This window comes from Manis pentadactyla, chromosome 9 (assembly GCF_030020395.1).
Source record: "Manis pentadactyla isolate mManPen7 chromosome 9, mManPen7.hap1, whole genome shotgun sequence".
NCBI lineage: Eukaryota > Metazoa > Chordata > Mammalia > Pholidota > Manidae > Manis > Manis pentadactyla.
In genome coordinates, this window is record NC_080027.1 from 27,722,241 (window position 1) to 27,738,152 (window position 15,912).

A 15,912-nucleotide genomic window follows, 5' to 3' on the forward strand; every position below is an offset into this window, starting at 1 on the left:
CGCCAAGAGCCTTACACGTCTGACTGTACTTGAATGTACCTGAACCTTTTTTAAGCCCAGAAGAGCCCATGACTGCCCATCCCGCAGAGGCACAAGAATGTAGAGATTAGATTTTAGTTATTAATGGGCAGCTTGAACTCTTTGGGAAATGTCTAAGTAACTGAAAAGAGCAAAACAACAAAGTGACTTTGCATATAATCTTCCTTTCCAACCAGCCGATTTCCCTCTTTCTCTCTCACCCACAGTCCCATCCCATCCCCCAAATCCAGTATCACAGGTAGTAGTTATTGGATAGTTGCCATCTGAAAAGTATCTGACGCCAGTGATTTCCCCAAATGGGAGGGACTTCCTTATATGATAAATGCCCCCTAAAGAACTTCAGAAAGCAGTGAAATCATCTTATCAGTGGCTTGGGAGCAAATTTGGTGGGATTATAAAGGCTACCTAGATTGCTGCTGGGAATAAGGATCTGCTGTATTTAAGAAACTAGTCAGAACTTCATCTGCTAATTCTACAGAGATCTGACAATTTTCCTAAAATCTAGATAAGTAAATGGAAGATAAACATTTTCTAAATGAAAGATAATAGCTAAACAATATTGCTTGAACAATTCTCTTACACCTTCATTGAGCCTGCATGAAAACTCCTACTTTGCTATCAGCACTAATTCTTTAAAACCTGAATTACAGTGATGGTAAAGATACTGTGTTGCTGAGATTGAATAAGACTCACAAGGCACTTGGTGTTTATCCATGTGGCCCAATTCATTTGTATTATCAACTTGTATCCTCACCTCTTTCAGTTCTTTTCTAATTCCTGTATGCCTCTCATCTCTTCCTGTGTACAATGCGCAATGTATTCAGCTAAACTGTAAACCTTGGCAAAAATACCGTGTCTTCTACTTCTCCGATAAATCCTGGCAGTGTCATAGTTTATACACAGAAGGCCATCCATCTGTCTAACCTACTGGCATATATTCCATCTGCCTTCCTGCCTCCTCTCTAAAACATCTGTTATTTGAAACTTCTGCAACATCAGCCTTTTATTTTGTCTAACAAAAATTATTTTTTGAACTTTTATTTTATCAGCCTTTCTTTAAACTTTTGTTTCAAATAAAATCTTCCAGGGCATCCTGATAGATAAACAGGTTGCTGGGGAGACAGACTTGGGAGTCTGTGCCAAAGCACCCTAAAAGCTTCCTAAGGCAGGCTCCTTAGGGGGACAACATGGGACAGTGGGGAAGAGCACTGACTTTGTAGCCAGGTTCTCTTGAGTCTGAACACTGGCACTGCCATTTCTTCTCTCTGAGCCTTAGTTTCTTTATGTGCCAAACTGACACATATTATCTACCTCCTAGGACTGTAAAGAGTGAAAGAAGTAATATGTGTAATGGCCACAGGCATCATAGATACTTAGAAGGTAGCAGAGTGCAGAACTTGGCAGTACTGGGATTTAATGCTGGTAGCATCACTTACCACTCTGTAACCATAGGCAAATCATTTAACCTCTCTATGCCTCAGTTTCTTCCTCTGATGGAGATAATGAAATGAAATACATACTTCATACAGTGGTCGTGAACCTAAACGAGTAAAAACGTGTAAATTGTGTGCCTTAGTAAGCACTTCCCAAGTGTTTGCTATTCTTATTAACTAAGTTAATGATTATCAGTCTTCTTCCACACCTGAAAGTCCCTGTATCAGATGTGGAGCCAGGAAGATCTTAATAACAAAGAGAGCATCAGAAGAGGCAATACAGACGTATAGAAACATTGATTATACAGCCTGGACTTTCCAAAGCATCTCCATTTTTACATTGTCCAGCTCCTAGACTGTAGAGCATACCTGTGGTCCCAATTTAAGCAGTGTAAGCTCCCTAAGAATGGGGACCTGCCTTCTCTACCCTGTTCACCACTGAACCTCCAGTGCATGAAAGTACCGAGAAGGGTGCTTGGAACATAGAAGACATGCCATAATCATTTGTTAATATGTTTGTTGAGTGAGTGGATTTAAGAAGGTAGTAATGTGGTAGGTACTTTTTCCTTGTCTGGTGTGTGTGTACTACTACCCCAGTGGTTCGAACTTTTATAAGATTAAGCTGGCAGTGTTTTATATTGCAGATATGCTCTTCACTCCAGGGGTTATCAGTTTCTGCTCAAGAATCAAGTTATTAATCCCAACCAATGATCTCATGTTTTTTGATAATTTTAACATTCTTCTAGTAACATTGGATTACTATTTTCAAATATTTCATTTCTACTTTACTAAATAAAGGGGCAAAATAAACAAGAGAATTTACTGATACTGCCAATGGAAAACAGGAATTCTCAAAATCTTTGGCATTATTTTAATTTATTTTCCCTAACGGGCGATGTAGTTCTTAATGATTGGATTTTGCAGTCAACATATTTGTGTGTTAGAATATCAAAGAGGGTAAGGAGGGACCTTTGGCAATTGCTGGATTTTCTGAATACTGTCTTGGCAAATGCTAGTCCATCTATGTGATTATAGCTGAGACAGGCTGTAGTCTGATTATATAGTGGTTTCTTTGTTGCCATTAACCAGAAGTTTCAGGCTGAAGCCTGCTTTTGATATGGAGAAGAAAGGCCAGAGAAAGCTATAATACCCTTGTATCACATACACCTCATACCTGCCCCCTCTTTAAGCTATAATCCTAAGAAATTAGATCCAAATTAAAATTCCTCTCCTCTTTGTCTCCCATGAACTCTCAAACTAAGTATTTCTTCTCTTTGATCCCTAATCAAGATATTTAGAACAGTAATACAGTTTTTATTACATGGTAGGATATAACGGGTTATATATGGATTTATCTCCCCTTTTAGTTCATAGTTTATAAATTCCAGCATGTATCCCATTACCTGTTACACTGATGCTTAACAGGTAAGCCTGGGTGCTTCTAATATTTTCATATTTTATTCTAAATTCCTTCATTAGTGGGGCTTCTAAGGCTTGAGTTCTGTAATATGTCAGTGAGCCCATCTGTTGGGATATAGGATAGGTTTAAATAGATAAATTTCTGGATGTAAGTCTTTGGGGAGAAGCAGCTTCTATGCTGGACCCAGCCTGGTTCTGCTGTCTTCCATCTGGTGTGTGGAGAAGCAGGCTGCTCTGAACCCAGACTAGGCCTGGGCTCTGTTTCCAGAAAGGCCTATGCAGTACCTTCAACATCTCATGGCAGACAGTAAGGGCTCCTAAAAGAGGACACTAATTGCATACTTTCAAGTAAAAAATATGTAATACCTCCCAAGGTTACAGTGACTATATTTCCAAAAGTTAATACACACTCTTGGCACAGTGTACATAATGACAGTAGATGCACGTAGCACATTAGTTTATGTTTCTGGCTGCAGAGCCATGTCTGAATTCAAATCCAGTGTATGAATTTGAACAAGATACTTGAATCTAATTCCTCAACTATGAAATGGTAGATAATTCCTGTTGTGAGGAGTAAATGAAGTGATATATGTTAAATGCTTATATCAGCACACAGAAAGCACTCAATAAATGGTAGATAAACCTCTCAGAAATGTGTTTAACTGCGGGGGAGAGAAAGCCTTGTCTTTGGAGACTTAGCAGACTTGTTCAGGTTTCATTTTCCTCATGTTGCAAGAAATATGCAGCTAGAGTCTTCCTGATGTTCTCCAAGGCTCAATGACTCCAGAGCCAACATCCCTGTTCTTCTCTAGGCCTTTAATTAATGATTGCCCCATAGTTCCATGCATTGCATCCTTTTATTAGGGATAACAATAGTCTTCTCAGAGTCCCGTAGAATGGCCTTTACATCACATTGGCCAAAACTGTTTCGTATAGCTGTCCTTAGCTTTGAGAGTGTATGAAAATATGCATTTAGATTTTACATCTTCCACAGTGGAAACTGAAAGAGAGAAGGGGGTGTCAAGTGCTTGTTGCATAAGCCAGCAAGTAGTGTCTACCGTGGAAAGTGATGGTACCTGGTAGTATCAATGATAACAGTAATAGTAATAGAATTATCTAGTGGTCACAAAATATTGTAAGTAGAAGCACTAATTGTTTCCATTTTTCAAATGAGGAGTTGGATGCCCAGCGTGGCTAGAACTCTTGCCCGTAGTCTCATGACTAGGAAGTTACAGAGCATTTTTAAACTCAGTCCTTAGCTTTTTTGCATTAGAGTTGAACATCTTCCAGAACACAGTCTCACAAGTTGCTCCATGAAGAAAAGTTATCTGGTCAAACAAGTTTGCAAAAGCTCTGACTACTCTATTCTTTTATTGGAGATAAACACTGAGAGGTTTTGTCACATAGAAACCAATCATTCATTTGTTAATTCTTTTCAATCTTTTCCCAAGCTGATTGAATGCAGGATATTTTGTTCAAGTAATTTTCTTAACATTCTGGAGAATGGATACTACAGGGGAACCACTGTACAAAACATCATTATAGCCAAAAAAGAAGACATGTTTCTGGGGACTTGAAGAGTAGTTCATATCTTCAGTGAGAAGGGGGCCAGAAAGAGCCAATTCCCGCCTCTTCTCATGGAGAGAGAATCACTTTTGTTCTCTGAGCCCCTAAGGGAAGAGAACAGAGCTCATTCCAACAGATCTAGCAGTTTGCTGGGAAGATAAATAGGCTCACCCTAGAGCACAAAAAGAGAAGTGCCCAGAGTCAGTCATTCAATTCACTGAAATAGCAAACAGAGATTTTTATTTAAAAGGGAGTGAGTCACTATAGATTTTTTTTATATATAGAAACATACTATTTATGCCATCAATGTATAGAGGTCCCTGTGATTAACATTTTGGTTCTAGACACTAATTTTCCAGCACGACATGGCACAGGATCCAATCATTGTCAAGCAGATAATGCCATGCTTCCGTTTAAGGCCTTCCCTTCAGCTGCAAATTGACAAATGAACACAAAACCAGTTCTGACCTAAATAAAGCATTGAATTTGATGAGTCTAAAGTTCTGGCTCTACAACATTCAGAATTTCCAGGGTCATGGGGCTGAAGTTCTAAGATGCAGTGGGCCTGTCTTGGTTAAACTCATAATAGAGGCCTATAGCTCTAAATCTAAGATTTTCTCCAAAGGTAAAATCCTCCCTTGGGATTCTAGTCAAGAGGGCAGAAACATTAATATTGCTTCCACCTTAATTTTAGAAACTATCATTTGTTACTTTTGTTTTAATTAACTCATTAAGTTTTCTTTAATTATCATTCTTATGAGGGCCCACTTAAGCTATTTGCTAAAGAACACGAGCCCTTTCACATCCATTGCCCAAACTACGATTTGCTTGGAAAACTGGTTCTCTTGTGGGAATTCGAGTATGCTCCAACTATTATTAGAGCTTTGATGATTTCCATTTGCTTTGCTTTCATTAAAGGGTTATTCGTCTGTATGAAGTAATATTCATGTTACTTGTTCCCCTTTTGAATCCCCTACCTTTTCTTCCTATCCCTCCAAATCCACTTTATCTTCCGAGATCCAGGTTCCTCAAAGAAACCCTGTCACATGAAACTGTCTCACAGACTTTCCCTCATGTGGACTCAGAACATTTCACATACACTCCTCATACCTTCTTCATTTGTTATTTATCCACAAACACTGCCGGGTACTGTGCCAGGCCCTGAGGGTACGGGGCTTGTTTTGTGTATGTTGCCAGAGATGGGTTCATAGTCTCCTTGCAAGAAGGAATTCATGAACAGATGCAAAAGTGCCTGAGTTTTAAGAGGTTACTTGGGAAAATAGATTATAGAAAAAGGCAAGAGTACACACCCCAGAGTTGGGGTGCAGGCAGACCCAGAGGGGACTGTGTCAAGGAGACTATAGGAAGCCATTTTTATATAAGGGAAGGTGAATACTCACTAAGTGGGGTTAGGTTTCAAAGGGAACAGGTGGAGTTTTTTCAGAGTTTGGGCTTGCTCTTCCCTCACATTGGGCAGAGGCATCTTGGGCTATATTTGGTCCTCATCAGAAGTGTCACAGCTCAGGGAGGTGTGATTTGTACTGTGCTAATAGCAGAGTGGCATGATTTTCACTATGTTAATAGATTTTGGGGTGAAGTTTGGGTCAGTTTTTCCTCCGTGATGGAGCTAGCCAGTTTCGGCCAGTCTGTTACCTAAACTCTCATTCCACATCCCGTGGAAACAGCTTGCATGGAACGTGGATAATGTAAGCAAGCATCCTACTGAAATCCTCCTCCCTCTCCCTGCTTACATCTGGCTATTTACCTAGTCTGACATGTATATGCAACATTTTCACATTGTCTAATGCTGTCTTAGAAGTACTTATATCTCCCTCAGTGGCTAGCGTTGTGCCTGACACCCAGCGGTGCTCAGTGACAGATGGATCATTAATCTGGTAGGCAGCGGCCATGAGGGCTCACACTGCCAACACACTGAGCGAAACCACTCACTTTGCTCACTTGACTGTCCAGATTTTATCTGATAGTGCTTTATTCCAAAGATATAAGAAGAAATATTTTTTTCTGAAACCAAACTTACAAAAAAATCAAACTTCCATTGAGTGCATGCTCTATGTCAAGCACTATTATGGATTCTGGGGATACAGAGATAAACGAAAAGCAGTCTTGGAGGAAATCTCAGTCTCCTGAGACAGAAACAGGTAAGTTGGATGAAGTGATAAGTGCAGGGATAAGAGTCCCCAGGGGAACAGAGGGGCCCAAAGGTAGAAGCAGTAAATCCTACCTGTTGGTAATTAGAAAAGCCTCCCAAAGGAACCAATTCAAACAACAGATGGTATTTAAACACCTTAATCCCTGTTTAGATGCCCTCAGGGCTTTTTCACTGTCTGGGACAGGATAGAGCCAACCTTCCTGTACCTGGCAGGAGAGGGCCTGGCCATGTGGCTCCTTCTCCCCTAGGCAGCCCTGCCTCCAGTCACTTCCTGCTTCACCCTCCATACTGACCCACTCGGAGTTTTCTTGCTTTCAGGCCCCTATCATGTATATTTGGTATAAAGTACACCTGCTCCATCTACCCTTAATTCTCAGTTGGCCAGCTCAAACTCACCTTTGATATCACTGCAGTAGGGAAAGCCTGTCCTGACCCTCTGAGACTGCATTAGGCCCCCCACCACCTTAAGGTCCAAATGAGCCATGTACTACTCCTTATACAGCATTTATCATCCTATGTTATACAATGACTTATTTAATTGTAAGATTCCCTTACACATATACACATGTGTACATGTGCACACACACCCACACACACCCATGCACAATACCATGAACTTAGTAAACACTGAGACCATGTCTTATACATTTGCTGTGCCATTGGCATGCAGCACAGTGCCAGGCATATAGTCAGCACTCAGAAATGTTTGTTATATGAATGGATGGATGGATGGATGGATGGACTGGTGGATATGTGAATAATGATGTTTGAGCCACATTGGCGTTTGACAGTGAAAAAAGAAGGGCTGTAGATACTTAATAATTATATTTATTGAGCACTTGCTATGGGCCAGGCACTGCTCCTTACATGTATTAACTCTTGTAATCCTTAAAACAATCCTTATTTTACAGATGAGATAACTGAGGCAAGGAGAGGTGCATTTACTTGTTCAAGCCCATAGAGTAAATGGAGGAGGAAGGGTTAGAATAAAGGCAGGCTGGCTTCACAGCCCATGCAGATATTAATTCATTAATAATGGACACATGGCAGCCTGAGCTGACAAGCACTTGTGATTGAATGGGTGTGGAGTCCGACTCCCCCCAGGGGTCTCCCTGAAGATTGTTTCCTGAATCTCTATGGCACTGTGCTTTCCTGACATGGTCATGCCTTCAGCTGAGCCTGATTTGATTTGCTTTTTGCTACATGAACAAGTACACAGAAGCCTCTGAGATAACATTTGAACTTTAAAGACTGCTTGAAATCTTTTCTATTTAGTGGTGATTTTTAAGTATCTATATAGATAGTATTTGGGAGAAAAAAAAATCTGACCCACTTATTTATATTATTTATAATATTGATTATGCTTATTAATATTATCATTTTATTATAACTAGGAATTATGAGAATTTTCACTACTTTCCTGTATAATTTTTCTTCTTTTTTTCTTTTTTCTTGGTATGCCCAGGCTCACATAAAACTTCATGAAATAGGCAATGAATCCTGATGCTTTCCACCATGGTCCAGTCCAGGTTAATTCCAACCAGTGTTTTCAGAGTAATCACTATACACCAGGTACATTTCTGAGTTCTAGAAATACACACCCCAGAGTTGGGGTGCAGGCAGACCCAGAGGGGATTGTGCCAAGGAGACTATAGGAAGTCATTTTTATATAAAGATGAATAAGATGCAAACTGTGCCTTTCAGAGTAGCCCCAGAATAGTGAGGAAGACCAAACCATACACAAATCATTAACTTTTGCAGTGTATGAAATAATAAAGGAGAGGATGCACAAGGAAGTCAGGAGTCACTGCAGAGGGCACTTTGTTCAGCTGGGAGGTTTCAGACAGGATGACACCTGAGTTGAATCCCAAGGATGGAAGAAGATGAAGCAAGCCAGGTGAAAGGCATGGGGTACACTGTTCTGGGGAACAACATGAATGACAGCCCAGAGGTATGGCCCAAGGTAGTGTGTGCAGGGAATCACAGCATGTAAATTGTGTCAGCAGGTGACAGGAAATACCCTGCAGAGGCCGGGAGGAGGCTTTAGCGTGAGGAGCAGGCAGCTGACCCCCGTCGCTCTACACTTCTTTCAATAGCATCATCTCTGTTTAACACACACCCAATTTCCTCATACTCATGGCCACCTCCTAACACTAATTTAATTCTTCCCCCACCCACCCCCAACCAAAACTTATGTGACCTCACTCTTTCTCTGTGTTAGAGAACAAATTAATTGGTGCTTTCACAATAATGATTATCAGTGACTTGCTTCACCCTTTATGTGATAAACACTGAGAAACCACTATTATAGAGACTGTGCTAGGTACTTTTATATATATTATCTCATTGGATATTCATACAATATTTTATAATAGAAAGCATTACCCCCAGCCACAGGTAAGAAAAATAACTGAGATATGTAGGGGTGAAGCCACCTTTATTTTGTGCATATTTCATAAGTAGTAAATTTGGAATTCAATCACAGGTCTGTATGCTTCACAGCTCTTTTTCATTTTATACTGCCTTTCTGATGGATTCATTTTCTGTGTAAATCCCATTTTTGTTGTTATCCATAAATAATGTATTTCATGCGTGTGTTTCTGCCATATAAAATGTTCATATTTTGTTTCTGATTTTTACTTCCAGACAAATGACCCTAAAGGCGACCCTTTATTTTTATTTGTTTATTTATTTTGGGGTATACAGGCAGATCAGCCAAGGTAACATCATGGAACAAGGTAGCCTGTCAGTGCCTCTCGTGTTATAATTTGGCAGAAGCAGCATGGTGTAGGGAAGTGAGCCTTGTCAGCAAAGACACAGATTTCAGTCTTGGCTCTGCCACTTACACACTGGGACCTTTGACAAAACACTTAACCCTCAGAGCCTCTGGAAAATGAGGGCAGTGATGGCCGTCACACTCTGTATGATGAAAGCACCATACACAGGGTGTCCCACAGTCCGGGTTCTTAAGATGATGACTTTATTTTTCCTAATCATGGGGTCATCTCGGTCCATGTCTACCCAACATACAGCTCTGGTGACAGCATAGGAGGAGGTCCCATTACATCATTCTTCAGGAGAGTTACTGAAATGGAAATAACTGACTTTGGGAAACTGGCCTGAATTACTCATACATCATTGCTGTATCCTGGGAGCACAGGGCTCTCTAAATTTCCATTATATTCTTAGGTGGTTGGCTGAGAAGTTCTGTTAAAGTGCTTCTCTACAGGTCAGGCTTCCCTCTAAGTTTAAAGGTGATTTGTGGGTGTTTGTCATTTTTCTCATTCCCCTCGTGGTTTTGGCAGTGCATTCACATTTCTTCAAAAAACAGTTTTGACTTTTAGCTAGACCCAGAACACATGGACCATTTTTCCTAATGTTTAGAAAAACAAACAACGAATCACTGTGATATATTTTATACATAGCAATCTGAAGCTCTCTTTGGTGAGGCCAGTGTGTGCTTGTGTTGTTCACTTATGTTTAGCAAAAAAAAGAAAAAGAAAAAATAGTCAACTGAAGGAAATAGTCCCACCACCCCTCACGTGAGCCAGCTCGCCTGGCCTTGTTCTCAGGCATGGCCACTGCACACTCCTGATGGGAGGGGCTGCCAGAGGACATGACTTCCTCCCAGCTGAATTAAAATGGCACAGCCAAAAATGCAAACTAATAATGCTGTTTTCTCTAATTCATTATTTATGCACCTTTTTTAGTTGGAGAAAAAAAAGAGAATCCATGACTTGGTAAACATGCATATATCTGTCAGTGACCTTGCTATCCTGAAACAAATAACCAGACAGTGAAACATGGTAAACCAACGAAGCTCCCAGTGATCATTACAGTCAGCATTTGTGAAGGAAATCCCAGCCATGTGAGAGACACTATACTCTGTGGTCTGCGTATCAGTATCTTACGGAATAAATAAAGCTCCCCTACCCCAGAGTTTCTGATGTAGCAAGTCTGGGGTGGGGCCAGAGAGTAATATTCTGTAATAGCTCTCATGTAATACTCATTAATGTGCTGGGGACATAGGGATTGCACTTTGAGAACCACAGACATAAGCTCACAACATCCATTTGAATTAGATATTATTATTATTCTCTGTTTTAAAAGTGAGAAGACTGAAGTGTGGAGAGGCTAAGTAATTTGTCCGAGGTTGCACAGCTGTTAAGGGATACAGGTGAGATTCAAACCCAAGTCTAATGCCATTTTTTTCCCACAATAGCACGACTGATAAGCCCTCAAGAGGATATGTCAAGTTCCTCCTTCCAGTTTGCGCCGTATTAGAACTTTTGCTCTGCTGTGATCATTTGTTACAGCAGCAATAGAAACCAAACTCTAAGGCATCGCCTGCCCACCTGGGGGTAAGATAACACCAGTGCTGTTACAAGAGGCTTGCTATTAGTTAGGTTATTAAGCATAGTTTCCCCTCATTGCTCATCTGGTAAATTCTACAGCAGTCTCAGAGATGATTCTAACATGCTCTTCCACCTTCTCCCCTTCTGGCTGAGGGGCGTACACTTCTGCCCCTCTGGTGCCAGTGTCCAATCAGGAGATCCGATGCCATTCCCCTACACCTAGGTCCAAATAAAGAACTGCACCAGTGCCAAATGCGGGGAGGGGGAGAGGACGGTTAACTAATGGGGCATGTGAAAAGACCTTGGGATAGAAATTGGCTAGAATTTCAGTGTGTGATCGCCATATAATACTCCCATAAAAACAAAAGCAAAGCAAACAAAGACATCTTCTTCAGTCTTAGATGGCATGGGTAGAACCAGGGAGGTGATGGAGTTGAATCACATCAGCATGGATGTCCTCTGTAGTAGGCAGAATAATGATCCCCAAACACAGTAACATCCTACTCCCTGGAACCTGTGAATATGTTACCCTACAAGGCAAAAGGGACTTTGTGGATGTGATTATGTTAAACATTTTGAGAGTATCCTGGATTATCCAGAGGAATTACCCATGCTCATTGCAATCACCAGGGTCATAAGAGAAAGGCAAGCATATCAGAGTCAGAGACAGAGGTGAAGATGCTACCCTTGCTGGCTTTGAAGATGGAAGAAGGGTCTAGAAGTCAAGGGATACAGGCAGATAGAAGCTAGAAAAGGCAAGGAGATGGACTGTCCACTAGAGCTTCAGAAGGAATGTGGTCCTGCTAACACCATGCTGTTAGCCCAGTGAAAGCTATTTCAGACTTTTGAACTTCAGAACTATGAAATAATATATTTCTATTGTTTTAAAGGCACTAAGTTTGTGATCATCTGTTACAGTAGCAATAGAAACTAAATACACCCTCTGTAAAAATCTGGAGTGCAATAAATGACCCTATCCTGATGACAACCCCTAAAAGACACCCTGGCTCAGGCAGAGAGAGAGAAGATTTTGGTTTTCTTCACACAAAACTCTTGTGAGGCTCCATGACATTCTACAAGGTTTCACTCGGGTCATATGTATTATACACACACCATACACATATTCAACCAGGTATCACTGAGGACAAGAACATTTTCTTCTCCATCGCTAGACTGGCTCTGAGCAGGAGCTCAGTAAATTGCTGTTGTGGTGCTATAGGAAAGGAGCAGGAGGTCAAACCTTACTGAGCCCTCCAGCTTATGCTCCTCAAAGGATCAAAGGCTCCTGCTCTTCCACACTATCCATCTCAGCTTTCCCCTATGGTGTGTCCTGTTCACTTCACTCGGGATCCCACCTGTGTCTTGGTCAGAGCCTGAGGACAGCAGGGCTCACGTGACCCATTAGTAAGACTCAGGCGTGCCAGAGACTGTTCTGACTCATGCAGTGAGAAACAGGCAGAGCAGGAGTATCTGAGGGAAATAAGAGGGAACTTGAGTTGAGAGTGAACTACAGACACCTCTCTCAGAGACTGTTCAGCCACCGGGTACAGTCAAGTATGCAGCCCATTGCCGAAGAACCGACCAGTGCAAAAGTAGGCTCTTCTCCTGCATGCACAGAGCTAGTGCCTGCCAGGACCACAAAATGAGAACCCAGTGTTCTAGCCCAAATGGACTAGCAAGCACTTTTCCCTTTCATTGGTTAACTAATCAAAAATAAGAAAAAAAATGATTTCAACATCCACTCACAGCCAAAGTCTAACTTTAAGACTTGTTTTCATCTAAAGGATGTTAGAAATGTGAGGATACTAGAGAATAACTGGGCAAATTGACTTCAGTAAAGAACCTACAGAGACACATTAACAGAATGCTAATGTGCTGAACTGCAGCTAAGTAGATGCAGACTTCTGATGTCTTGCCTGTCTCTTTCACCTTCAAACTTCAAATCCCTGCATCAGAGCACATGTTATCTAATTTCCCCTTGGACATTTCCAGAGGCTTTTGTTTAATTGTAGTCACTGTGCAGACACTGCTCTGTGACTCCATCTCCAGAGAGAATAGTGCCAGACAGAGAGCGACTTGTGGACAGAAAAGAGCAGACAGCCTTTAAACTCCAGGGCATTTCTAACCATCCTTAGTGATGCTAGTGAAGAACCAGGCTCTACGTGTCAAACATTTACAGATTTTCCCATGTTTCCTCTTCTGTCTTCTGCTTACCCCCACAACCCTCTCTCCCCACCCTGAGCAGTCAGCGGACTAGATCCCTCTCCTGGTCACTAGGTGGCAGGTGGGGTTCTCTGGGCAGCTCCAATGAGAAGCATTTCTGCTCAAGATGCCCTCAGCTTGTGTAACAATGATAGAGGATTGTCACTCTAGGCTTGTATGGGGAGTTTGATGCAGCTGGAGGCAAACTTCTGTAGAAGTCGTGCTAACAGATGTGCTAATTCCCAGATGTACTAAATGAAGAAAATTTCCAGTACAAACTTGATTTTCTCATCGTCATTGATACATTTTCATACCTATAAAAATGGTATGGCATATAAAAGTCTGAAAAAATCAGCATCATTTCCTAGAATAGTGATGCTAGATTTTTAAACATACATATGTTTTCACACACCATAGATATTATCCTGCCACTCACTTCTTCTACCAGAAATGCCTTCCAAATTCAGTGGGTCGTACCTTCCAGTGTTTATTCTTCAGGAATCAAACCAACGAGGATCAAGATCTTGCATTTGTGGGGGAATGCACCAAGTGCCCATGTGAGCTGTTTATTTCATCCAAGCGGTTTCTTATAAGGACCCCTCTTGGAAGGTTTGTTATGCCCATTATAATAATGAGGACAGTAAAGGTTAGAGAGGTGAAGACGTTTGCCCAAAGTGGTGAGTGGCTAAATCAAAGTTTGAGCTCAACCATTGCAGTTAAGAACATTAGCCCTCAAATGCACTGAACTTCAAAGCTTTCTCTAAAGCTTGACCTTCTGAGTGAGAAGCCAATCTGCCTTGTCAGATGCTTAGTCACACTATTTCTGGAAGGGACAAAAAACATGATGAAGGGGCAGGTGGCCTTTTACTTCAGCGAAAACTAGTGAGTCAGAGTCTGCAGTATTTTATCCCTGGGTGCTCAGTGACAGTGGGGGTCTGCCAGTGGGAGGTGGATGGGAGAGGACGCTGAGATGCGGGTCAGATTGTCACTACTACTGGATTTAAAATCAGGCTTTTAGGCATTCCAGCCAATATTTTAAATGGGCAGAACCTATAGAAGAGAAGGTGCAGTGTAGGATGTGGGAAGAGGATGATTAAAATGATGGGGCTGATAATAGGTAAAGTTTTTTCGAACATATAAATGTGGCAGACACTACTATCAATGCCTCATAAGCATTCATTGAATCCTTATGACAACTCCATGAGGTAGTAACATTAGTAACTTTGTTTTTTTTATATGAAAGAATTGAGACACAGCAAATTGCCCGGGAACAGATATCTGGAAAGCGTTAGACCTTGAATTCTAATCCAAGCAGTTCAGCTCTAGAATCCATGGCCAAACTCTTTATTTGACAGGGCAGTAAAGAGTTTTAGTAATCAACAAAAGGTCAGGATTGAGAAAGACATTTGAGAAAGTAGCATTGTCACTGTAATTTGACTTATGTTGAAATATCTTTCTGTTTAACTCCACAGACAGAACAAATGATAATCCATTGCCCTGTTCTCTAATGTTAACCCCTTCCCTTCCTACCTTCTCTCTGTGTGAGACTTAAAGCCACTGTCTAGAGTATTCTCTGAATCATAATCAGTTAAGGTCCAAAGTCAGTCTGGTTTGGCCATCAAAGCAAGTGCAGTTGACCCTTGAACCACATGGGTTTGAACCACATGGGTCTACTTATATGTAGATGTTTTTCAAATAAATATATTGGAAACTTTTTAGACATTTGAGACAATTTGAGAAAACTCCCAGATGAGTCATGTAGTCTAGGAATACTGAAATACATTAAGAAAAAGTTAAGTGTGTCATGAGTGCATAGAATATATGTAGATACTAGTCTTTTATCATTTACTACCATAAAATCAACAGTAGGCTATCAGTACCTAAGTTTTGGAGGAGTCAAAAGTTATATGTGGATTTTCAATGGCATGGGGTTGGCACATCTAACCCCCGCATTGTCCAAGGGTTAACCGTATGGTCGATCCCCTTTATCCATGGTTTTGCTCTCCACAGTTTCCATTACCCACAGTCAACCCCAGTCTGAAAGCAGATGATCCTCCTTCTGACATATCCTCAGAAGATCAATAGTAGCCTAACACTACATCACAGTGCCTGTCATTCGCCTCTCTTCATCTCATCACGTAGGCATTTTATCGCCTCACCATCACCACAAGGAGGTGAGTATAGCACAATTAAATGTCTTGAGAGAGACCACATTCACCCAACTTACATTATGGTATATTACTATAACTGTTCTGTTTTACTATTAATTATAAATATCTTATTGTGACTAATATATAAATTAAACTTTATCAGAGTTATGCATGTACAGAAAAAAAACTATAATATATATAGTGTTTGGTACTATCTGCAGTTTCAGGCAGCCCGTGGGAGTCTTGGGATGTATCCCCATGGATAAGGGGGGACTACTGTATACATGAGAAGACATTTCAACTTCTTGGCTGAAATGTGTGCATAAGACAGATAGCACTGACTTGAGCAGATTCAGATTAAGTACATGACTTCACTTTTATCAATTGTGATTTATTTTTATTTCCTTTCTTCAAAGGAAGGCTGTTCCTAAAGTTGTCAGTTTAAAAAATGTGTAAGATGATGGAAAGTCTGTTTTAAAAGTGGTTAGGTACAGTTGAAATTCATCAGGTATTTCTTAAGCATCTACTTCATGCAAAATACTTAAGACAATTTTTAGAATTAAGTGTATCACATCCTG

At 40.9% G+C, this 15,912-nt stretch overlaps 1 protein-coding gene across 2 annotated transcripts in view; it reads left to right on the top strand.

Annotated features, from left to right (window-relative positions):
* LOC118931779 (metabotropic glutamate receptor 5) overlaps positions 1 to 15,912 on the top strand; it is a 121,503-nt gene that overhangs the window by 65,064 nt on the left and 40,527 nt on the right. The window lies entirely within an intron of this gene.